At 35.9% G+C, this 25,949-nt stretch overlaps 1 pseudogene; it reads left to right on the top strand.

The window, feature by feature from the left end:
- The first annotated feature begins 7,291 nt into the window (after positions 1 to 7,291).
- LOC102008810 overlaps positions 7,292 to 25,949 on the top strand; it is a 48,131-nt pseudogene continuing 29,473 nt past the window's right edge.

The raw sequence follows: 25,949 nt of genomic DNA, 5'->3' as shown, positions 1-25,949 counted from the left end.
GATACTATGTTAATGGACTAAAATTATATTGTAATACTCATTTCAATAAGTTACCTTCCAATGAGTTCATTCCACAAGTTAAAGAATGGAAAATCATGAAACATATAAACTCATTTTCTACCTCACCCATTAAGTGATCTTGATGTTCTTTTATACTTAGCCTGGATTTCATTTTGGAATCCTCCCTAAAATACCTTTTGCTGTGCCAACTATCAGTGAGGTTCACAAGTAAGTAAAAAATCTTCCAGACAATATAAGTTATGTAGTAACATGAAATGAAGCAAATTCTTTTATTAATAGCTAATAATGAAAATATACTAACACAAACTTTAAGAAATTCTCAAATATAAATTTTTTCGTGTTAAACATCATGTAGCTGTAAACTTTCAAATCATACTTTTGAATGCTTAATTTCTAGAATCTTGAAACTACTTAAATAGAGTGTATTTCATTTGCAGTAAGACTAGAATTAGTAAATTTGACCGAGTAATACACAAAGTTAGGGTCTGGGGATTTAGCTCAGTGTCGCAGCTCCTGCCTGGCAAGTGCAAGGTGGTGAGTTCAGCTCCTGGTACCAGAAGGAAAACAAGAAAACAAAACAAACAAACAAACAAATACACAAAGTTAAATTCAGATCTTGAAATTTTAAGAATATCCAGTTTAGCAAAGAATATAGAGATTATGGATTAAGAGTTAGAAGAAAATAAAGTATAATTTATAAAGTACAGACTATAATCTGCTAAGCATTTTGCAAATATAACCCTACTGACATAACTTTACTTATTTTGCAGACACAAGATTGAGTTTTAATGGAGATTAAGTTTATAAAATTCAGAAGTGATTGATCAGGTTTGGACACATGAGTTGTAAGACCAAAGCTAACACTCTCTCTTCCCTTTTGTACTTTTCAGGAGAACCAGATGATCAGTAACAAGCAGGTTTTGGCCTTGGTTAAGTTATTTTACTAACTCATTTTATATCTAAATTTTATTATCCATGAATCTAATAAGATAGAACAGATCATTATGATCAAGCTTAGTTCTAAATTCATAAAATTTTTTGTTAGATATTTATATCTACTGGCAGAATGAACAATTCACTTCAGTGTTTCAAGAATAAAAATAGTAGTAATAGTTGACAATTTGCAATGAGAAAACACAATTTGAGTACACTTGCATGAATATAAATATGGAACACAGAGAAATGAGATGAAGAGAAATAGGGCATCTCCAAACTGATTTCCACAGTGGTTTCACCAGTCTGCATTCCCACCAGCAGTGGAGAAGGGTTCCTATTTCTCCACAGCCTCATCAGCATTTGTTATTGGTTGATTTCTTAATGATAGCCATTCTTACTGGACTAAGGTGGAATCTCAGTGTTGTTTTAATTTGCATTTCTTGAATGACTAATGATGTTGAACATTTTCTCATATATTTATTTGCCATTTGTATCTCCTTGTCTGAGAAGTGTGTATTCATCTCAGCTGCCCATCAGTTTGGAGATTCCTCAGAAAACTAGGTCTAGAGGTCCCATTCAACCCAGCTATCCCCCTGCTGGGTATTTTCCCAGAAGATCTAAAAACATCATATCACAGTGATGTATGTGCACCTATGTTCATAGCAGCACAATTTGTAATCGCTAAAATGTGGAAGCAACCCAAATGTCCATCCACTGAGGATTGGATCAGAAAATTGTGGTACTTTTATATAATGGAATATTACTCAGCTGTAAAGAAAGATAAACTTGAGGATTTTATAGGTAAATGGTCGCAACTAGAGACCATAATCATAAATGAAATAAATCAAACACACATGAGCAAACATCGCATTGTTTCTCTAGTGTAAAGCCTGAAAGAATTAATTTAAACTAGGAGATATGATAGACATTGTAAATTGATAGGAAAGCACTCAAAGGTAAAGGATAACTGGGATATGGGAAAAGAGAAGGCAAAGAAGGAGAAAGTTTGTATGTATGTATATGCAAGATAGTTAACATGGCTGTTCTACTGTCTTGTATTTCTTTGCTGAAAGAAACTGTCAATGAGTCCTTGGTTGATCAGCTTTGTATGTCTCTATCTGTTTTCATGAGAAACCACTTTGAAGATATCAATATGTAATACAACAAGCATTGTTAATTTCCTACCACTCTGTTTGTAACTCTGTACTGTCTGTACTGTTCCTTTGCTATTTTGTAAAATGTCAACTGTCTGTTAATATTTTCCTCCTTTTATTAAAAAGAAAAAAGATTACAAATCAAAAAAAAAAAAAAAAAAAAAAAAAAAAAAAAAAAAAAAAAAAAAACAAAGAGAGAAATAGGGCATCAAAGCCCAGGAGAAGAGTATAGAATTGAGAAAATTTCTGCAAATAGCTTGAAGGTGCGCAAAACAATGCCAACTACAGACCTTAGTAAACTAATCCTAATGATGTGGTATTTCTTAACATGAGCTATCATTTAAGAGGTACATTTCCTATCATGAATGTGCATATGCCATAAAAATTGATTTCAGTGGGAAAATACTGTTCCTTTAACAGAACTCATTGCTGTCAAATCTTCTAAAGCAAATCTTAGGTGAAAAGTGATTTTTTCCTATGACTTGATATTTAATGCTGACCTTTCTCTTGGTATTCTGCACTCATATTTTTGCACCATATCAATTTGTAGTCCTTGCCTTTTTCTATGTGTTCTTGTCTCTCAAACATAATGTTGAACACATTCATGTAACTGTATATGTATACAGCAACCATCCTAATGGCTTTTAGCACCCTTTAAATGGGTACTTTGTTGCAAGATTGTTTATACCTTGATAGGCAGCACAGTAACTGGCATAAAAGGAATTAATTATTATAAGGAGGAAAAGGGAAAGGAATGAGGAACTCAGTAATTGAACTCCAGATACCATTATATAAGCCTTTTGTCAATCAAATGGGTGTACAACCCTATGTAATTCAGATTATGGATGATCTAAACCATATTTTTGCCTATTGAAATGAAAATGATTATAATCAACAAATATCCAAGATCAGTGAAATCACAGAGTTTCATACAGTCAAGCTGTTCTCAGAAAAGAAATAATTTCTCTGTAAAAAAGTGTATGATTTATATTTATATTTAAGTGAATGATAATACCGTACATGAGACATGTCATAGTATGAAACTTTCACACATTCTGAGACAGTCTTTCTTCAAGCACATAATCTAAGTGCCTGCTTTCATTTATCCAGAATATACAGATACATGGCTTGTGAGGAGTCGCTAATGGTCCCTGCATGCACAAGAGAGTTCCTACGTTGTCAGCTTTGTTCACAGTGAGAAAGGAGGACACTCCTTTTTCAGAGAGCATTTTAAAACATCTAACTAGATTATCAATTCAACCAAATTGTGGATGATGCTTGTTATCTTTATAAATAGATACAAAAGGCACACAGATATGAAACAAGCACTGAGGTGGAAAACACTACAATAACAAATCTTATTAGAAGAAAGAACTTTTGAAGTAAGTTGCCAAAAGGGTAATGACCTCAATTAAATTTTATGTGAAATAATAATTGGTGATTTTAATAAAGGAACCCTATTGCAAGCTGCATATTTGATAATATAATATTTTGGTAGTTCTTATTTCCCTCTGGCTTGCATTTATATTAAATAAAAACCTTTGAGAGAATCAAGTAAGATTTATAATTTAAAGTGCTTTTTTCTTTTCACATACTTAAATAACCTTTAAATAGTTTTACAGCCAAGAAGGAGCAGAAAAAAATATTTTAAAACTTCATGTAGATATTTATTCTACCAAGGGAAAATGTTGAACAATAAAAAGGCTCTATAAATATCGAAGTTACATGAGTCTAAAGTGGGAGAAATGAAAATCCACAGCACTAGGAGACATTTTATGGAAAAACAGATTTAGCTTGAATCACCTGGATAATTCAAATTGAAGAATGGATTTTGAAGTAAAATACCATATTCTTTTACTGTAGAGATATAATCTAATCCCATGTTTTCACGTCCTTGTGCTTAGAGGTGTTTTGAAAACTATTATAACAGTCACACCTCTTTGAGTGTATTTTCCATCATGCACTCACTCCCACCTTTAACTTTCGATACCTTTGCAGTTTAAGAAGGAAAGGGTTGTATTTGTATCACTGTAGAAATTATATGTATTTCCTGTAAAACAATGTGATACAGAGGGCTGCTGTGCAGCTTTAAATGTGAAGTTTAAATTAAACCTGGAAACAGCAAAACCTGAATTGTGATGTTCATTTTCTTGGGGCTTTAAAAATCCCCTGTACTGACTTTTCCATTGCATAATGTGAACACTGACGCAGGTTCAGGATGCAGTCTATAAGCCCACAGGGCAAAGCTTGAATCTGCTTGTTTTGTAGTATTTACGTGGCCTCGTTGTTCTCAGTTGGTGTTCGGTGTTGTTAACACCAGTAATAATGAGGTGGCCTTGGATCAAAATGAGCAACAATCAGTAGCGAGTGTGTTTCAGGGGCTGCGAGAGACACGTTAACGACCTGGTTTAAAAAGACCAAACATACACCACTTACATATAAAATAGTTTCACAGTTGCTGACATTCACTAACTCCTATACTTCTATTGTGTGCTACCCTGGTACAATTTTGCATCAAATTGTATTTTTTGTATGGTTGGGATTTTGCCAGCTATATTTTAAGGAACTGCATGACAATATTCTTAACCATAACAAGTTCCCTATGTTGCTGAATAGAAATTTTCAAGCTTTCAGTATACTAACAATTACAGTGTGGTGAATAGGAAGCAAACCTGCTAGGACACTCACCATTCTGGTGGTTCTACTGTGGATGCACTCCAGCTTGTCAATTTCCTTCTTAGAACACTCCACTAGAAGCAATCATAATATTCCAAATATACTCTGACAAATGTAGAGTGCTGGAAAACTTTTTTTTGTAGTCTGAATATTATGAAGCTATTAAGGCTGCTTAAGGCTCTGATAACTTAGTAATCACATCTTGCTACTGGTATATGGAATTTGTGGTCATTTCTAGGAGTTTTAGTACGATCTCCAGGGATTTTAATAATCAAGCTTACTGCTGAATGCATCTATCAGAATTACTATGGCTGTGACCACGAGAACCAGCCAGCAGAGCTAAAAGTGTCAGAAGGTCAGGAAAGAGCAACTCAAATTTCACTCCTGGGAATTTTCTAGGATGTGCACTGCTTAGTCATAGTAACATTAATAGAAATATCAGAAAACCACCATTATATAACATATTGATAAAATCACTGAAGTTAGAAATTCTGCTTTAATGAGTTAGGCAGTGAATAAGCAGTCTACAATTCATCCTCATATAGAATTTTGAAAACAACTTCTAAATGTATCGATGTTATCCATCATACATTTTTTCTTTATAGGATACAACACCCTTCATTATAAATACAAGCATCAAAAGAAAATCAGGAGATGTTCTAAAATGTGACTTTGGTTGTAAGTAAACTTATTGAATGGAGAGGAGTTTAAATAGTAGTATTGGAATGTGTTTTTCATAAAACCAGTAGTTCTCCACTGTTATCCCAATGGCTTCTCACAAACACATACACAACACACGTGCATGCACATGCATGGAGGTATACACAGATACAATCATATCCTAAAATTAGAGTAAACTAGGTCCAGTATGCAGTGAGGCACCTAGAATATTCTAACATTTTTTAAGATAAATTAGACCATGGAGATTCTCAGTTGAGGAAGAGTGTGTTCCTCAGGGTACCACTTGGCAACTCTGAAGACATTTTTGTTCTTCAAAATTGGGAAGCTATTGCTGGTCTGGGGTTCTAGAGCCCTGGGCTTCTGATAAACACCCTACAATGTATAGGAATGTCTCCAGAACAAAGAACTCCCTGGCACAAAGTGTCACCGGTGTGAGGCTGATACACCCAAAATGAAGCCCTCAGTCTCCAGGCTGAGCATGCTGGTTGGCTCACAGGAGACTAGCTTCAAAGGGCACCAGCTGACTACAGCACCCCGACAGCAGATCCTGCCATGAGCCAGTCTGTGTTCTTCCTGTTGCTATAGCATCTCTAATTGAATGCTTTATTAACAGGCATATTTTTTATCTGAATTACCCTCTTATTTGAGTACTATGCAGTTATTTAACTGATTGTTACAATTGAGGGGTTTTCCCTTAGATTGTCATACAGTTGTGTCATTTCTGTCTCCTAATTCCTGACAAACTTTCACACTTTAGCCTCAAAACTTTCATCTGAGAAATGTAATAACTCTTTATTTTCCTGTCTCTTTTACCCATCGCATATCACTACCTTGGAGCTTCAACTTTTGTCAAAAACTTTACACCCCCCAAATGAGTCTCCTTTGTCACTCCACTGTTGTTAAACAGTAAGTGGCTGTTTACTGTCATCAAGATAAAATAGAGTACAAGAGGAGAGACCCCGCGAATCCTGACCTGAATAGGTGTCCCCTGATCTCTTGCTCATTTAACCAAGTATTTTCTATTCCTTGGACATTGAAATGTTTAGAACTCTGTACAATTCAGCTTGTGTCTCACATTGGTGACTTTGTTTCAGCGTGCTTCTGTGCTCACAGCTTTACCCTTCAGCCTTTGTCAGGTCTCCAACTCCTGCCTGGTTCATTACTACCTCTTCGAAAAAACCTGTAACCATCCCATGTGGGGCTACTCCTGTTTAAACTGTGTGTCTCTCCATCACTGTACTTCCCAGGTAGTTTTGGTGAACATAGCCCTTTCCATTTGCTTCTGGCTTCTTTGAAGTTGTGAGCTAAGTCCTATGCATTTTTTTTTTATTCATTAACTGTCGAAATAGAGGCTAGCAGATACTTCTCTCTTAATTATTATTAAGTGATTGAATAAGCAAATAAGAGTCTGAATGTATGATGTAACCATGGCTAGTGCTTTAAATGGTAAACATAAAAGTGTGCACTAATATCTCTACATAGCAATTTCTTATTGTATCTACAGTTTTTGTGTGATAGTTAAAAGTTCAGTGACTTTTGTTTTACTAATCTGCTTGTTTAGATGGATTTAGATATCTCAATATTCAAAGGTGTGTGTCTTAGTTACTTTTCTCATTGCTGAGACAAAATACCTGACATTCAAAGTTAAAAGAGGAAAGGTTTATTGTAGTCACATTTATAGTATGTCACAGGTTTTAGTTCATTGGCTGATGGCCCTAAGACAGGGTGGCAGGGCAGAGGGGCATTGCAGAGGAGAAACAGTCCATCGCAGGCAGAAGGCAGCAAAGCAGCGAAGTAGTGAAGATGCAGTGAGGCAACAAGCAATGGCAGCAGCCCTCTTTCTGTCCCTTATATCCTATCGAGGCTCCATATGCTTAGAGCAGGTGGCACTCACACTTAGGGTAGGTCTTCCCATCATCCCTACCCAGAACTATGCCATACCAATCAACAGACTAATTTAGTCATTCCCTTATTCCCACCATTGCACACTGTAGCTCCAGCCACTTCTGCAAAGCCTTCCCTATGACTGCATGCACATTTGGGGGGTGGGACATCTGGACACAAGCAATAATAATATGTAAATGTTGGATGATAAAATATATCTCTAGGTAGAAACAGGGTATGAATCTTATATTTCCCTCTATGGTCTAAGATATGTCTGAGTGTAGAGGAAACCAGGAATGTGGATAATAGCAGCTGATGTTAAGCAACAACCATAAATCAGGTATTATACTACAAAAGTCTATATGTCACCTCTGAAGTAGGACTGCAATTCCCATTAAAACATTTGTACACACACAGGGGGAAGCTGAGGTACCGAGTAATTATATAACTATGCCCAGCATTGTCTCAACAGTGAAAAAGGAGCCATTCAATAGCTCAAGATCTTCAACTCTGGACCAGTGTTTTCTGATGTAACAACAGACTTCAATTCCTAAACATTTAATTTAAAATTCAAACATTACTTCTACTTAATTACTCCTTGGGGGTGATGAAAAGGGTTAATATGCATAAAGCACATACTAATTCCACAATGAAAGTTGTTTATGTGAATGATTAAGATCTGAGACAGCAGGCTATAGTGGTGCATACCTGTAATTCCAGTCACTAGCAGGTTGAGTCAGGAGGATTACACATTCAAGCTCAACCTAACCAATTTAAGAACTTGGTGAAACACTCTCTCAAAATAAAAATTGTTTTTAAAAGTCTGGGAGATAGCTCAATGTGAAACCCCAGGTTCAGAAGAAAAAAAAAAAAAAGAAATCTCAGCTAAGATAACTATTTTGAATCAGTTTTCTATCATAAAAGAAGGAATGAAGACAGTAAGCTTCTTTGCAACTTTAAGGATTCTGATAAGGATTAGATATATGTGGCCATTTTGAGAAAACATCAATCAACAGATGTAAGTTAACATTCTTAATCATATCCTATTTTCTCAAAAATAAGACATAGAAAAGAAACTTTAGTTGTAATGAATAACTGGTCATTACCATGGTGATGGGCATGCAGATTGTATCTCATTATGCTCTTGCTAAGTGGCTACTTTGTGATAGCAGGTAAAGCAAAGATAGGCTCATGGAGCTGGCACTTTTTACCTTATTTTCCTGGAAACACATGAGTGCCTGAATTCATTTAATCATTAAAATATCCTATTAATCATTTTCCAAAGTTAAAGCAAAAATCACAATGAGAGCCAGAGACTGATTATCCTAAAGCTAGAAAAAGACAAAGAAACTGGGTGATGCTGGCACTGCTAAGCCTGACTTAAATGGTAGACCTTTAGATACAGCTAGTCCCTCAGACAGGTGGCTCACAAATAGACACAAGGGTCCTCTAAGGGTGTCATTTGGAAATAAATAAAGAAGCAAAAATTTTTACTTTTTCAATCCTACTGGGCAGGCATTTCATTACCCAATGAAGAAAACTATTTTTGGTTTTGGTTTTGAATCACAATTGCACTTTTTTCTGAATTAAATCCAACTTCCTTTAAACACTTCAGATAAGTATCCTAAATTGATGCACTGGAAAAGAATTGTTATCTTAGTTTAGTGGGCTGGGCTCCCATGTTATAAAAATCCCACACTTTGATTACTTTTACTGCAGTCCCCACAGAAGGAAGTGAGAAAAGTGAGAAAATGGGCACTCCAAGCATTTCAAGGCCGGGTCTTGCAAGCTGGTTTAGAAGAACTGTAAATTAAGAAGCAGCAAGAAGTTAACTATGCATTCATCAAAACTCACTCTCCCAAGGCCTGGGCAACAGAACCTTTCCAGGATTCTGCGGGTTTGCCAGGTGTTTCCGTCAGACTTCCCTTGGGAAAGCAGTTTCTAATCTGCATTTATCAGTAAGGCTATCACTCTCCCTTTAAGTGCAATCCTTGTTGACCCTGAAGACTAACTAACCGATGACAAAGTGGTTCTCCTTCCTGGTGCAGAAAGAGACTTCTGTGGAACTGATTGAGATGGCTGCTCATGGCTGCATCAGGCAGTGGTGTCCTTAGGTGGTACGGGCTTCATTTGCCAGGGTGGGCAGCGTGCTCCGGGGAGACATTAGTATTGACATGAGATTACTGCTGCTCTGGGCTGGCGGCCATGCTGACATGCTTCCACTTTCCACCTGTGAGTTTCAGTTTGCGATCTTTAGGCATCTTTCAAATACTTGAATCCAAAACTTAATATACACTCTCTCTGTTGAAGAAGGATGAACTGCTTTCGTGATTTGGACTTTTTGAGATTGAAACATTAATGTACTTTAAGAAACAATAAATCTTCCTCAGCACTGACTGTATTATTCAACAAAAACTTTATATTGAAATATCTACATAAGAACAACTAAATTTAATTCTACTAAGTGCAGTCTTTAATACATGTTGAGCAACATTTACAAATGTATGTTTGATAGATTTTCAAAATCATGAGTGCATTTTAAACACAGGTTAATATAATTCTGACTGTAATTTTAAGATGAGGAAAGATAATTATCTTATTTCAGAGATTAATTGTGAAAAGTTTGAGGCCAGAGAGACCTGAGTTTGAATCCCACCTGGCCTCCCGCTGGTTCACACAAATTACTAGACTTCGTTAGCTCCAATTTTCTCATCTCTTGAATGGTGCTAAAAATATCTCCCTACTGAGATTAAGCATTAAGTAAAATGAGGAATAAAAATGCTTAAGTCAGTACTTGGCAAGTCATATGGTCTAAAATGTCATAAGCATTATAATTTTTAGAATATTATTTTTTTCCAGTCCATAGTATACACCAAATAACATGTTCAATATAGATTTTCTTTTTTAGAAGCGTCTCCTACAGTTTGTTTTTACCTTTCAGTTGCTCACAGCTTTTTCCATCTCAGACACAGCAAGGCTGTGTCTTTCTCTGATGCCTTTTATAGCTAGGAAGCCCTGCCGGGCCTTTTTCCTCTGCTGCTGTCTTTCAATTGGGTCATACCTGGGGGACACGTGTCTCTTACACTGTGGTCCCCTGTCTTAGCTTTCTCCTTGGGAGAGGACTTTCAGCCTCTCTGTGCTTGCCCTCCTCACCTGCTCTGTGTTTGCTTCAATATCTCTGAGAAATCTCCCTCTAACTCCCCCACAGTAATATTTTTATAAAATTTAATTGGTCTATGTGGGCGGTACGTAACGACTGCGTTAATCTCGGGAAGTTGGTGTAAGTATATTAGACATCTGGATTCTTTTTTTCGTCTTTTTCCCCTCCTGTTCCTCATCAGTCCATCTCTTGGTCCCCTGATTTATTCAAAAAGATCTATCCCTGGTTTCTATTATCCATCTTTTATTTTGTTCTTTATGTTTTGGGTTTCTCATATAAGAGAAATCCTGCAATTTTTTCTTTTATTTTGGATTGAGACACAGTCTTTCTATTTAGTTCAGACTAACCATTAACTCATTATATAGACCAGGCTGGCCTTGAACTCAGGGTAATCCTCCTGTTTCAGCCTCCCAAGTGCTGGATTTACAGGCTTGCACCACTATACCTGGCTTACACCACTATACCTGGCTTACCATGCAGTGTTTAGGTTCAATGTCTGATAGTTCACATAGCATTGTCATTTCAAGACCTCTGCATCCATTTCCCTACAGATGACTCACATTTATCCTCTGTGACAGAGTAATGCTCCATTGTGTGTACATATTATATTTTATTTATGCATTCATATAGGCTGCTCCCAAAATTTAGCCATTACAAACTGAGGTGCTATAAATCGGAGAATGCAAGGACCACTGTAACATGACACTTTTCACTCCTTTGGGAAGGTACATAGACTGGCATAGCTTGATCAAATGTCCCACATATGATTTTCCAAAAGCATGTGTTTACATCCTAATTTAACTTCCTTCAAAGAAATATACCCAGATTTTGATTCTTATTGCAACTTTAAATATATCTTTATTATGAAAATTTTCTCACATTTGCACAATAAAGGGAATAAGGATCCCTTCCTAGACCCAGTTAGATTTTTTTGTTTTGTTTTGTAATGGGAGTCCAATCATGACCTCATACTTGCCAGGGAGACGCTGTACCACTGAACTATATCCCTGGCTAGGCCTGGTAATTTCGTGTTACTTTACCTGCCTCTTACATGCCCTTTCCACCACCTCTTTTTGCTAAACCATCCCAAAGTAAATCTTAGATATCTTACTAATTTTCCTCCACATGCTTAAGTGCAAATTCTAAAAAGATGGAGACTTTTCTTTCATAACAATACTTAATTAAATTTAGATATATTCTTAGCAATGGGTTTTGTTTCCAGGCTGTTGGTGAAATCCAGGGCCTCACCCATGCTAGGGCAGTGTTCTGCCACTGAGCCACACCTCTCCCTCTCCAGATCTTCTACCACAGATCTTTAATTTCCTTCATTGTTCTAAAACCACTATTTTTATGAAGGGTCTATTTTTATAATGTTCTGAGTTAGGTCCATAAATTACATTGGGTTTTTATGCTTCCTAAGTCCCACTTCATTTACAGACATTCCCCACCTCCTCCATTTTTTTTCATGCCATTGATTTATTGAAGAAACCAGGCAAATCATTCTATAAGCCTTCAAATATTTTGAATTTGTTTGTTTCCTGGGAGTAGTATTTAACTCGTTTCTCATCCTCCTATATTTTCTATACAGTGGCAAACAACACTGCATTTTCAACTGAATGTAAGGTCAAAATTTTTGGTCAAGAATACCTTTCCATTTTGTGAATTTAAGGATGAGGAAGAGCTTGTTATCTGTGAATCAAAATCATGAATTCCAACCAGTAATAATTAATATGCTTATTTAATCATTAAATGTGTCTCCTGTACCTGTGGCAATATGATTTTACAGTTATGAGCAATGGAAAAATATGTATATAAATATAAATAGAATACTTCTTGTTTTCTATGTGTGGAGGAATAAATTCTCTCTGAGCTTCTCTCATGCCTATTTTTGAGAAGACAAAAATCCAATACTTCAGATGAGCCGTCTGTTCTTTTCTTCATGTATGTACCATCGTGTATTGGGCTTTTACTTTGGGTACGGAATTGTGCTAAGTGCTAAAAATAAAATGTCAGACCACAGTGATCCTTAGGTACAGGAAACTACCGTGAGGTTCACTGGTGAAGTGATAGTGAAGTCCATTATTATAAAACTTGTTTCTCAGAGACCAAGAGAAGTAGGATTTTATACCAAAGGTGGTTGATACAACACACACACACACACACCTCACACTGTTGACATAGCTGATTATATTTCTAACTGTATGCATGACATGTAAACATAATGGTAACAAAATCAGTATTAACCTGAAAAATAATTAATTAAATACTCTAGAAAGGAAAGAGCGAGGAACCTCCAGAGTACCGCCCTGAGTACCTCCCTCCCCGCTGCTGGTCCTCTGCACCCTCGGACTTGGTCCAGCAATCTTCATACCTGGTGGATCACTGTAAAGTTCTAGACGTGCAGAAACATGCCTCCCCTGAGAACATCCAGCAGGCACTCCTGAAACTGGCACTAAAGTAGTACCTGGATAAAAATACTGAGAATAAAGAAGCAGAGTGAAAATTCAAACAAGTGGCAGAGGTGCATGAGGTGCTATCAGCTGCTAAAAAGCTGGACATCTATGACAAATACAGCAAAGAAGGATGAAATGGTGGAGGAGGAGATGGAAGTCACTTTGACAGTCCACCTGAGCTTGGGTTCACATTCTGGAACCCACATGATGTCTTCAGGGAATGTTTTGGTGGAAGGGACACATTTTCATTTGACTTCTTCGAAGACCCAATTGAAGACATTTTTAGGACCTGAAGGGGTATGTGAGGAAGCAGAAGCCACTTGATGGGCTCCTTTTTCTCCACCTTCATTGGATTTCTGTCCTTTGGAGGTGGATTTTCTTCATTTGATACAGGATTTATCTTATTTGTGTTCCTAAGTCATGGGGCCTCATTTCATGTTTTTCCACATCATTTGGGATGATACAGGTGGGATGGATAACTTCAAATCTGTATCAGCTTCTACTAAAATCATTAATGGTAGAAAAATGACTACAAAGAGAATGGTGGAGAATGGTCAAGAAAGAGTAGAAGTTGAAGAAGATGGATGTTAGAGTTCTTAATGATAAATGGTGAGAAGCAAATGCTACACCTACTCTTGGGTACGAGTAATTCAACACAGGTATATAACAGAAATGTTCAACTATAACAGGAACTTCTTTGGAAGATTTCAGAGGAACTCAGCCTTCAGGACAATTGTACCTAATTGGAAGTATTTATAAACAGCTCTTCAGAGCCCCTCTTTGTCATAGACTTATAGAGTTTATTGTTGGGACCATACCATAGGGCCATCTTTTTTTTCTTTAAAACTATTGTCATCTCTGTCTGCACTTTTGCTTTTTATTAAACATAATCCAAGGTAAGCCTTGATTCTTGAGCAGTGCTAGGACAAAATTGTGCTCTCGTATCAGCATGGATCTGCTAACCTGAGCCAAGTAGTGCCCACCCGCTGTGAAGCTAACATTGTCAGTAGGAGTCTCTCACAGAAATAATTGCCATTTTTTCAGTATTTAGTAATGAAACATATTAATGCATTAATGGTAATACATTTCTGGTTAAATACAAATTTAAGAATGTTTTCTAGTTGTGCATTAATGGTGGCAGCTTAGTAAATAAAGTTTTGGCAATTGTTTAAATGTATAATATTAACCTTATGTTTATGAAAGCTGGTAAGCTGGATCTCTGTCATTTGCTTTAAAAATATGAAAAAAATAAATTACTTAAATCAACTGTGGGGTCTTAGCTACATGAAAATTATTTCGAGTATCTACTGATTTTTTGGAATGTTGTGGGAAGCAGTAAATATTGGTTGTTTATATTATTAAGTATATACCAAGCTTATTTTTTCTTAATTGTATTATAGTGCATTTAACTAAGTTCAAAATAAGTCAAGTGCATACAAAAATATTTAAGGCTCAGTAATTCCCAAATTGCCCATATAATCTCATTTTAATACATGTATGACAAATGCCATCTGATGTTTGAAGTACAAACTCATTCTGTTTTGGAATAAGCAATAGGAAATCACAAATATTCACAGATAAGGAAAACCTTCCTAAAAATGTTTGAAATACAGATTCTCAGAAGAAAGAGTTCAGTTTCAGGGGCATAAATATCCTAGTGTATTAAGGCACCTTTTAGATTTCTTGGGGAGTAGTAGATAACAGTTTTTGTTTGGGTAATGCTTACTTTTCTCCTGACATTACATAATTTAAGTATTATAATGTAGATTTAACAATACTTTAGAACCAATATGAGACCAATCAACACTGCTTACAAAGAAAGAAAACAAGATATCTGCTTGACATATATATACATGTGCACAAGCATACTAATGCATTAGGAAAGAAATACCCCAGTTATAATCTTCATGTCTGCAACTCATCACCCAGTCATACCTGGTATTCATAAATACCTTCTGCTACAACCCATTCTGCATTCCTTTAGTCATCAGCCAGCACCTTTGGAGGTCTTGGTTCTTTACCTGTGGGGTGACCTACATCTTCATTGCTGAAGGTTCTGAGTCCTTTGTTTGTCCTCCTGGACTGTTGCAGTTGCCATGGGCATACCACCTAGGAGATGTCCCAAAGCATGTTTTCATCCAAACATATGCTTCCTCACCTCTCTGCTGGAGTAGTAGTCCAGTTTCCCCCTTGGTAGTCTGGAGCAATGCTGTAGCAGCATCTCCTCCAATGCTGTGACTCTTGTTTTAGCTTGTTAACTTAAAAAGTATGAAAAACTCAAACTAACCAAGGGAGAGCCAGTATTTCTGTTGAATGCAATTATTATTGTGCCTCTTGGTACAAGCCTTCCCCACTTTGGAATTAATAATTCTAGGTTAGGAGAGCATAAGATCATGGAAACAGGAAGCAAAAATTTTTCTAGTGCATCACAAACTATAATGGTGAGACCAATCTCATTTCTGCCCCTTAATTGCTGGACCCATGTTTCGTGGCTATAGGAGAAACAGTGCTCTATACTGGACACTGATCTAGAGCCTATGCAGGCTTCTGGAGAACCTTACCTCCGTCTTGCAATGGTATTGCCGCCTAGTTGGTGTGGTAATTATATCTTCAAAAGGGCATTCCAAGTGGAGGTCAGGGGTTGCCAGAACCAGTAATTTTGGTGCACTCATCCAAAGCAATAAAACAAAATCATCGAAGAAATCAGAAGCCTAGTTATGAGGTGATCTCAATGGATTGCATCAGTCATAGTAGTCTGCTCGACTCACCCCATGCGGGAATGGCAAACAAATGCTGGTAGGTTCCAGCGTCTCACAGAGCACTTGCTGATTCCTCCTGAACTGCGCTTTCAGGATAGCCACTAGCATTAGTCATTCTTGCAGCCTCGCCTTCAGCCCATGACTTTTTCAGCATGTTTATCCCTGGTCACCAGATGAATTCCCATATAATTTTTCACTGAAGGAAGAAAACGAAAGCTAAAATACAGCCTGCAGTGTACTTACTTGAACCTTGATCCCTGGCACAGGACCATTGCCATCTGTTAGAAGGGACAATTTTGTGAACTCGTGCATCCTTGCCATATGGGCTGACTGTGTCATTGCCTGGATCCTGCGTCTGCTCCTTGATGATTCATCTAGGGCTGGGGTCCTTTTCAATGTTATTCATTTATTAACACTGTGCTGCGCCAACATCATGAGGGGTAAAAATTAAACACATGATTGCTGCTCTGCTGCAGTCTATGGGTTGCCAATTCTGACCCCTGACTAAAAGACTTGGAGCCTAGATAATATTGTATGAGGACAAAATCATAAAATTTGTGCAGAAATTGCCTAGCTGGTGAATATAAGGAAATAAAATGGACAAGTGGACATGACAAATGAATGATTGAAAAAGTATTCAAGTCCCTAGGAAAGAGAGAAAATCTAGAAATCACATAGAGATTCTATTTTTAACTTTTGAGGAATCTTCACAGTATTTTTCATAGTAATTGTGCAATTTTATAATCTCAGCAATAGCGTACAAGCATTCTGACTTGTCCACATTGTCACTAACACTTCGTTCCGTCCCTTCTCCTACCATCTGCTTTCTCACAGGTACACTGAATAAGTGTCAGGTGATTCTCAGTGTAGGTTTAATTGTAATTTTCCTAATGATTATTGATTAAGCATGAGCTTAATGTCTACTTATATATCTTTGGGAAAATATCTGCCCAAGTCCTTTGCTCATTTTTTATTAGGTTATTTTTGTTGTTGAAGCTTGTGTCTTTTCTGTATATTTGTAGAAATGAATTCTATATCAATCATGATTTACAACCATTTATTTTAATCTGCGAGTAACATTTTTATTCTTTTCATATTATTTTGATGCAGAATTTTAAAAATTGATTTCATGATATACAATTTGTTTTCTCTTTCGTTGCTTATGCCTGTCATTTCCAAGAAGGCTTACTCTCTTGAACCTCTTACCTTATGCATTTTCTAAGATTTTTTTTGGTTTTGTTTTAGGAGTTACTTTTAAGTATTCAATCCATTTAAGTTAACTTTGTTTATATTGTCAAGCAAAAGTTGAACTTCTTTCATCTTTCCTTTCCCATTTTTATTTATTTATTTTGCATGTGGATATCCAGTTTTCAAAGTACCATTTGTTGACAAGATTGTCTTTTCCTTTTCAATACTCTCAGCAACCTTGACTAAAATCATTTGATAATATATGCAAGAGTTAATTTCTGAGCACTTTATTCTGTTCCATTGTTATATATGTCTGCATTTATGTCAGCGCATATTATTTTAATTTCTGTATTGTTTTGAAATCAGTTAACTTTGGGTCATCTAGTTTTGTTCTTCTCCAAGATTGTTTTGACTATTTTGGTGTCCTTGAGATTACACATGAATTTTAAGACTAGTTTTTCTATTTCTGGAATGATCACTAAGATTATTATGGGGATTATACTGACTCTTTTGATTAATATTGTCATTTTAACAATTTTTTCTTAGCAATGTTTTTATGTTTGATTGCACAATTTTTAAACTTACTTGCTCAACTCCTTAATATATATTATTTTTCATGCTAGGATAAAAATTTATTCTTACATTTTCTGTTTCAGATTGTTGATTCACAATGCACAGACATGCAACATATTTGTTTCTTGACTTTATTTCTTACTATTTTTGAATCCATATATTAGTTCTAACAGTTTATGGATCTTTAGAATTTTCTGCATATACAATAATCATATCACATCTAAACAAAAATACTTTTTCTTTTCCTTTTCCAATATGGATGTGGCAGGGGGTTGTTGTTCTCTTTTGCTTGTTTATTTTGCTTTTGCATAATGGATTTCCCTAGTGCTGTGTTGCCCAGAAGTGACAAAAGTGGCTTTCGCATTAGGTTCCCGGTTCTAGAGCCTTTCAGTGCTTCATAATTGAGTTTGATATTTCTTGTGGGTTTTCTGTATATCCTGTAATTACATTGCTCTAGCTTCCTTCTACTCCTACTTTAAGTATTTTTATTATGTAAAGATTTAGAATTTTGTTGTGTATTTTTCTTCACAATCGAGATGATTCTGTGTGGTTTCTTTCTTCTGTTAATATCATTTGTAGGCTGGGCAAGGTGGCGCAAGCCTGGAATCCCAGCACGGGAGAGGCTGAGGCAGAAGGATTGTTGTAAGGTTGAGGCCACCTGTGCTGCACAGTGAGCTTAAGGCCAGCCTGAACTGCATAGCGAGACCCTGTCTAAAAAAGGCAAAAAAAAAAAAAAAAACAACCCAAAACAAAACATATATCATTGGTATACTTTGTGGTTAAATAACTCTTGCATTCCATGAATAAATTTTATTTTATCATGAAATATAATTCTTTTAATATAGTGTTGAATTTGTTTTGCTGGTATTTTGTTGAGGATTCTTCCATACATATTAATAAGGTATATTAATATAATATATGTTAAAATACAATGTTACATTTTCTTGTAATCTTTTACTAGTTCTGACATCACAGTAATAATATTCTCATAAAATAGGTGAAGTTTTTATCGTCTTTCATTTTTCTGAAGATTTTGAAAAGAATTAGTATTACTTTATCTTTAAGCATTTGGTAAAATCCATCAGGCCTAGGTCCTTTATCAGGAGATAATCTGATTACTGAGTCAATCTGCTAACTACAGGCTTGTTCAGATGTTTTTTTTTCCTTCAGATCTACAGTCCCTAGATCCTTTTTGACACATTGCTGCATCATGCATTTTGTTCATTCTACCAACTTTTGTTTTTGTTGGTTGAAGAGTTTAATCCATTTATATTTTAAATGATTACTGATAATTACTTTTGTCATTTTATAACTTCTTTTCTGTATGCCTGATAACTTTGATCCTTATTTCCTACACTATTGTCTTTTTTGTTTTTATAGTGAGTTACTTTTTATTCTATGAAAAAATAAAAAAAGTTTTGCAATAAAGTAATGAGAGTAACAATTTAATAAACTATGCATCATTACCTTCAAAGTAGTTACCAAGAGTATAAGACATAGGCCAAAAAGATTTTTACAAAGAAGAAACAAATGGATAATCATAGAAAATTTTCTAACTAAGATAAACTAATGGTATAAGTGAAACAAATTAACATGTATATTAAAATCTTCTTGAGAAAATGGAACTGGTGATTTGAGGAAACATCTGAACTTTTCCCTACTTCCTGTTTATTGCTCTTCAGTTTAGTTCTCTGTATAGATAACTCTCATATAACAGTGTTTCTCATATAAGAGAAACCATGAGATATTTAAGTTTGTCTTTTTTTAAATCTTGTTTTGTTTGTTTCTTTGAGACAGGGTCTCACTCTGTAGTTCAAGCTAGCCTGTACTCACTGTGTAGTCCAGGCTGGCCTCGAACTCTTGGCAGTCTTTCTGCCTCAGCCTCCCGGAGTGCTGGGATTACAGGTGTGTGCCAACATGCCCAGCTGTGACTTATTTCGCTTAATATAATGTGCTCAAATTTTATCCATTTACCTACAAATGCTTCAAGTTTGTCTTTCTATATGGAAGCATCATACTTTATTGTGTGTAAGTACCACATGTGCTTTATCCATTCATCTGCTGATGGACATATGTGTTCTTCCTAAGATCTAGCTATCATATATTGTACACCTATAAACATAGTTATCCAGGTATCCCTTTAGTTGATATTTCATAGTGCAATTCTTAAGTTTTTTTCTTATTTTTGCTTATCTTTAACAGTTATTTTCTTTTTGGTTACTATGAACAGTACATTTAACATTCTTAAATTATATACTGTAATATGAATTTATAACCCCTTGGCTTTAAAAGCAAAAATACTCTGTTTTGTAGCTGCATTCTCATTGTCTTTGGTTGTTATCATAAAACTAAATCTTCATACATTATGTGCCCCAAAATATACATTACTAATCTTTTTCAAAGCATTAATCATTTACATTATGTAGAAAACCATACACAGTGTTATTAACCAAATATTAGCCTTCAAGCTAAAAAAAGCAGACTCTTAAATCACACAGAAAACAAAAAGTATACTTACAAACAGTTGTTACAATAAAACTGACTTTTTAAATTGACTATGTATTTACCTTTAGTGAAATCATTATTTTAATGTAGATCTTCGAATTTCTGTCTGCTGTTCTATTATTTTAAGCTGCAGGACTTTCTTGAATATTCTTGCTGGATAGGTCTAGTGATGTAGTGGTAATAAACTACTGTAATTCCATCTGCCTTTGTCTTTCTGGGTATATTTTAATTTCCCTTAAACTTTTGAGCAACAGTTTGCCTGACATGGGATTATTAGTTGATCGCCCCTCCTGTCTGACCTTTGAGGACCGCAAATGCGTGCGGTTGTCTCATGCAGCAGTAATGATGACAAATCTGCTGCAATAGAGTAAGGACCTCTTACCACTTGCGAGTTTCCTCTTTTGCTGCTTTCAAATGTCTTTTTTTTTTTTTTTTTCAAATGTTTGAACATAATGTTTCTCACTGTGGGTCATTTTGAGTTAATCTTGAAATTTTTTGGCTATTTGGGTGACCATATTCATGCATTTCATCAAACTTCAGAAATTTTCACTTACTGTTTCGTCAAACACTTTCTATATCCATTCCTTTTGTATTTCTGGAATTTTTAGAGAGCATATGTTGATGTTGTCAATGACATCCCATAAGCCCCTTAGGCTGCATTCATTTTTCTTTAATCCCTGTTCTTATACTCAGACCTGATAATTTCCATTGTCCTATCTTTAACTTTGCTGATTTTTTCTTTTTCCTTTTTTTTTTTCTTTAGACAGCATCTTGCTGTATAGTCCAAGCCGATCTTGAATTTACTATGTAGTCCAGGGTGGTCTCAAACTTGCGAAGATGTTCCTGCCTCAGCCTCCCATTACAGGCATGATTTTCTCTTTTGCCTTCTAAAATCTGCCCATAAACTGGATTCTTGATGCTTCCTATCCTGCTAGCCTCCTAGAATCCTTCAATAGTTACTTGTTCAAAAAAGACAGTGTATCTGTAGATATAAACCTTGAAATGTATTTTTATAAAACTTAGATATAATTAAAATAATTCCCATAGAGTCTCCAAAGAAAATGTGAGAGTCTTTTTAAATATTTTCATGAATGTTTTAATAGGGCAAAGCAGCTAGCTAACCAGGATTTGAGGGGGATAATGACAGTTTTTCTCCATTTTCTGCTCTTATGCAACTACCTTGAAATGAATAGGGCTTTGAAGGTGTGTGGACCTGTGTGCTGCAAAAGGAGACCACTTTGTCCTTGGTTTCTTTCTGTCTCTTTAGCTGATCATTTTGTTTCCTGGGGTAAAAGAAAATATTTAAAGACAAGGATTCTGAAAGACACTGGGGTGTCCAAAGGTACACCCACAAATAAAGATAAAATATTTGTTTTTATGCCTTGCTCACATTTGATTAATTACTTCAAGAAAGGCTTTACAGCACCCAAGTATAAATTTATTTAAATGCAGCATGAACATTGTATGTCTGGTTATTAGAATTTAAGGTATTATTTGTTACTACTGGAGGTATGAAAGCCAGGGAGGTAAGGCTGATAAAGATATTTTAATAAACTATGTATATTTTACAGAGATACTCCAATGTTTCTTAGACTATTTCCTAGAGATCCAGTTTTTAATGATTTGGTGTTAGTATTTGTGACCCTGTTCGGCCACTTTAGAAGATAAAATCCAACAAAAGAACTGCACAGAAATAGTGTCAAGATAATTATAAAATCCTATGCTGTATGCTATATAATTCAGTTTGCAAAGTTTTAATAAAGGTAGTACACAACGAACACACCTTGAAAGGGATGTAAAGATTGACATTTATTTCATTCATTTACAAAAAAGAAAAAATGCTTTGTTGAATCCCTTCTGCAAATGTTGGTGGAATTACTAGGGGCTCCACTTCTAGGAAAATAGGCATAATCTCAGTCCTCATAAAGGTTACATTCATGAGAGAAAAATATCAAATGAACAACTGTTACACAGCATAACGTGAGGCGTAGGAAGTACTACGAAGAAAGCACTACCCACTATGAATTACTATAATAATATTGTGAAGAAAACACTCCCCACTAATAACATTTTAAAACTATGAACTGGAGTCATATTTCAGGAAGGATGGCTGGGAAGGTTTTCTGAGGTGGTAATACCAGAAGGAAAACAGAAATTATACAAATAGAGAATTAAACATTGCAGAGTGAATGTAGAGAGAAGCCATGAAATGAAAACATGCTTGGTGCGTTAGAGATGTACAAACAATACCAGTAAACTTCAGGGAAATGGGCCATAGAGGAGAAGTAGTATCTTTTCTTACTCATTGCAAGATTTGTGGCTGAGATTCCTACACAAAAGACAGATTAATAAGAAGAAAGCACAGCAAATTTATTTCATATGAGGTTTAGGCAACATAGGAGCCTTTAGAAATGAAGACCCATGAAGCAAGAAGATGTGTATAATTTAATAAATGGTTTTGATGGAGGGCACAAGTGTATGGTCCAGTGAGAATGAACTGCGGAAAATTAAGCAGGCCTGTGTGTTCAGCTGTTCTTGTCCCTGTGACATTGCTTCCTTTGGGCGTAAGGTAGGACAATTGCCACAGGAGGTCTTCAAGTGAGAAGGGAGAAATTCTGTGTAACTGGAACACTTAGTAGTAAATATTTAAATTGTAGTATATAGTATTGTAGTATATAGTCTAGTACATTGTAATATATAGTATATATATTTGTAGTATATAATATATAATGAGAGTATATATATTTAAATAGTAGTATATATTTAAATGGGTCCTAAAAACTAGGACCCATTTATGAGAGAAAGGGACAAACAAAGTCCAGAGAGACCTTACAACCTCTGCTGTTCTCCTAGTTTACAAGGTGCCATATTCGGGGCTAGAATTTCCTCTATTGTATCTGATTAAAAAAGGAAATAGGAGATGCAGGTCGAGCCATAATCAGGGGTTGGATAACACAAGGTGTTTCCAAATAAAATTAGTGTTAAAGGATACTTGGAATGGAAGGGCTGTAATGTACAAAGATAGGTAAACATAATCAAGAACAGGATCTTCAGAAAACTTCAGGCCATTCACTGTAACTTCATTGTATCAGTAGGGACACATTAGGAAACCCCAGTGTGTAAATCAATATGCACATGCTTGGCTATTTAAGGGGGTAAATAAAATCTTTTTAAACAACTAGGAGGAGGAGATATTTGAGGAGTCAGAGGAGAATGTCATGGGCCACATTTGTGTTCAGTGGACTGACTGGGTGGCGTGGGAGAATATTTAGTAGAACTGAGGCCAGAAAACCAGCCTGGACTATGTAGTCACAGCAATAGAACATCAGAACAGGGTCAGAAAGGAGATATTGAAGTGTTACACATATAATTTCTCATTAACTAAGCCAATCCATGAGGTCCAGAATGGTAACACTGACGTCCTTTAGTATCAGTGTCTTACACTAAATAAAAAGAAATGTGCTCAATATACACTAAAGAAATGTAGATATATCAAAGTAAAGATGGAGAAAGCTTTATACACTTAGAAAATTTATTAGTGTAAAATGAACAAATGTCTGCTAGAACACACACGTGGATGGGTGAAGAAAATATTCTAAAACCTTGGAAAAGAGTACAGTGTACAAGAAGTTATTCCCAAACTGCTTCAAACTGACAGTAAATGAGTAGAATGAAATTTATATGGCCTTAGAGCTGAATTTTGATGCTTAGCAGTTAGAGTTGTTCAAGGTAACAGAGGCGATGAATTTCTAGTTCCTTGGCTCAACTGTAATGATAATAAGATTTTGGGAGAAGAGCTGCTGGTCACTGTAAGATAGCAAATAATTCTACACAGCTTGATGACTTTGTACAAGGCCTTTTTAATTCCTTTAGGCACAGTAAAAACCATTTGGAAACATTTCATGGAAGAGTAACCCGAACAATTAAGATATAATATTGCTAAATGACAGTTTTAAAATACTTAAAAATCTTAACTGAAATGAGAACACTTCTAGGACTAGCTTGAGATGATATAAAATTTACTTAGATTAAGTTGAGTAAAATAAGAGATAATAGCATAAAATTAAGTAAATCATGCTGACCCTGGAGTTGTGAATCATTGAACATACAGAATGCAGCTTGAAAACCACTATTACTTTGAAGATTTAATTTAAATATATACTACTAAGAGTTCCAGGAGAAAATGTTTTAGAACATAAAATGATGAGCAAGTTCAAACTTTTAAAATAATTCCTTCAAGTGATAAAAAAGAAATGTTCATATTACAAAAGGGAATATCTTCTCTTAGTTGGTTACTAGTGAGTCTAGTCAAGTAACTGGGATGAAAATTTAAAATATTCTGGAGCCAGGCGGAGTGCATATGTGAAGTCTCAGTACTCAGAGGGCTGAGACAGAAGGATCCTGGTGACTGTGAGACCAGCCAGGGCCTCACAGTGAGTTGAAAGAAAGTTTAAACTACGTAGTGAGACCTTTTCTCAAAAAACCCCAAAATTAACAACAAAAAAATCTCTGGAAGTTAAGTTTTGTTAACAATGTAGAGCTAGAAGCGCACCTCAGATTATCTATTTCAGAAGAAAAAAGTCAAAGCAGAACAAATGGAAAACTAAGGAAATGAACATTTAAATTTGGAGCTTCTAATGTTTTTCATTAACTTTGTCCAGTCTTTTCACTTCGTTTAGAGATTAGTACATGGTTGATTAGACTGAGAGATATCAGAAAATAAATGAAAGCATGAATTGCTTCTTCTTGGGAAAAAGTTGAAAATAGTGTGCGGATTCTGGGTGGAGGATGAGCTCTTTGTAATTAATGCCAATAACATTTTGAACATTCAAAAAAATATTGTATATGTGCCTTTCTTAAATAGACTTTGTAAATACTTATCCTGGGGTTGGTGGTAGACTAGTATAGTAAATCAAACTAGTGTAATTGTCCAACCTTGATTTTCTGAAAGCCCAGCAGCAAAACCTCCCCGTCTCTCACAGATGAGGGGGACAATCTTTTCTTAAGCTAGTTTTAAAAACTAGGCCAGAAAGAATGTTAGTTTCCCGGAGCCCAGGTCCACACGTCTGCACTTTCCTTCACTCCAGCCACAGCAGAACCTCTGAATTCTTTCGCTCATTTCCACAGTGCTTGCCCGTGGATGAGACCCTCGTGTGCATACAGGAAGATGAATTCCTCTTCTGTTTTCCCCATTTTCAAAAATAAGCAAATACAAATCGTACATTCCAAGGAAGCTATAAGACTGATAAGAAAAACTAAGACAGTGAGTACACACAAAAATTTGACTCAGAGGGAAGAGCAGCAATGAAAGGAACAAAGACACTTGAAGGATCCTGCGTGTGTTGAGGACTCTGAGGGTCTGGATTGTTCTCGGTTGCACTGACTGGTCCACCGTGGTGCTGTGCATGGTGTAAAGAACGAGCCCATGGGCAGGGTGCCACGGACAGCTCAGTACTCACAGCGATAGCGAGACAGAGTGTCAGCACTTTCCCACCGATTCCTTTAGCACTGAGTCTCCAGAGGCTGGTGCAGAGAGAGCCCAGTGACAGCTTCACACGCAATGGCGTGAGTTACAGGACAGGAGCTTCGATATTAAGAAGTTTTTTAATGGACTCTAAGCCTCCCTGACATTTGCATTAGGATGAGTCGATACCGGCTTGTCACACTGGAGAGTAAACAAAACCGGCCTGCTCCGGAGGGAGACTTCCTCTTCCACAGGTTTTTTCCGTTCAAAAATATCTGACCAGATAATCAAATGGCAGTAAGCCCTTTCCTCTGCGTATAAGATGTGCAGAAATATGAGACATGTTTTAAATTGTCCTTAAGCTAAGAAAACTTTGAAAAGTTGGTACGTGCAAAAAACTAGGAAGGGATGTTTTGGAAATAGACAATCAGCACAGAGCTTAGCAATTTAGTAAGACCCGATGTCAAAATAAAATAAAATAAAATAAAATAAAAT

Source organism: Chinchilla lanigera, unplaced genomic scaffold, assembly GCF_000276665.1.
Source record: "Chinchilla lanigera isolate Chin_1 unplaced genomic scaffold, ChiLan1.0 scaffold00002, whole genome shotgun sequence".
Lineage (NCBI taxonomy): Eukaryota > Metazoa > Chordata > Mammalia > Rodentia > Chinchillidae > Chinchilla > Chinchilla lanigera.
Note: the sequence above shows the minus strand (reverse complement) of the source record. Positions and strands in the feature narration are given on the sequence as shown.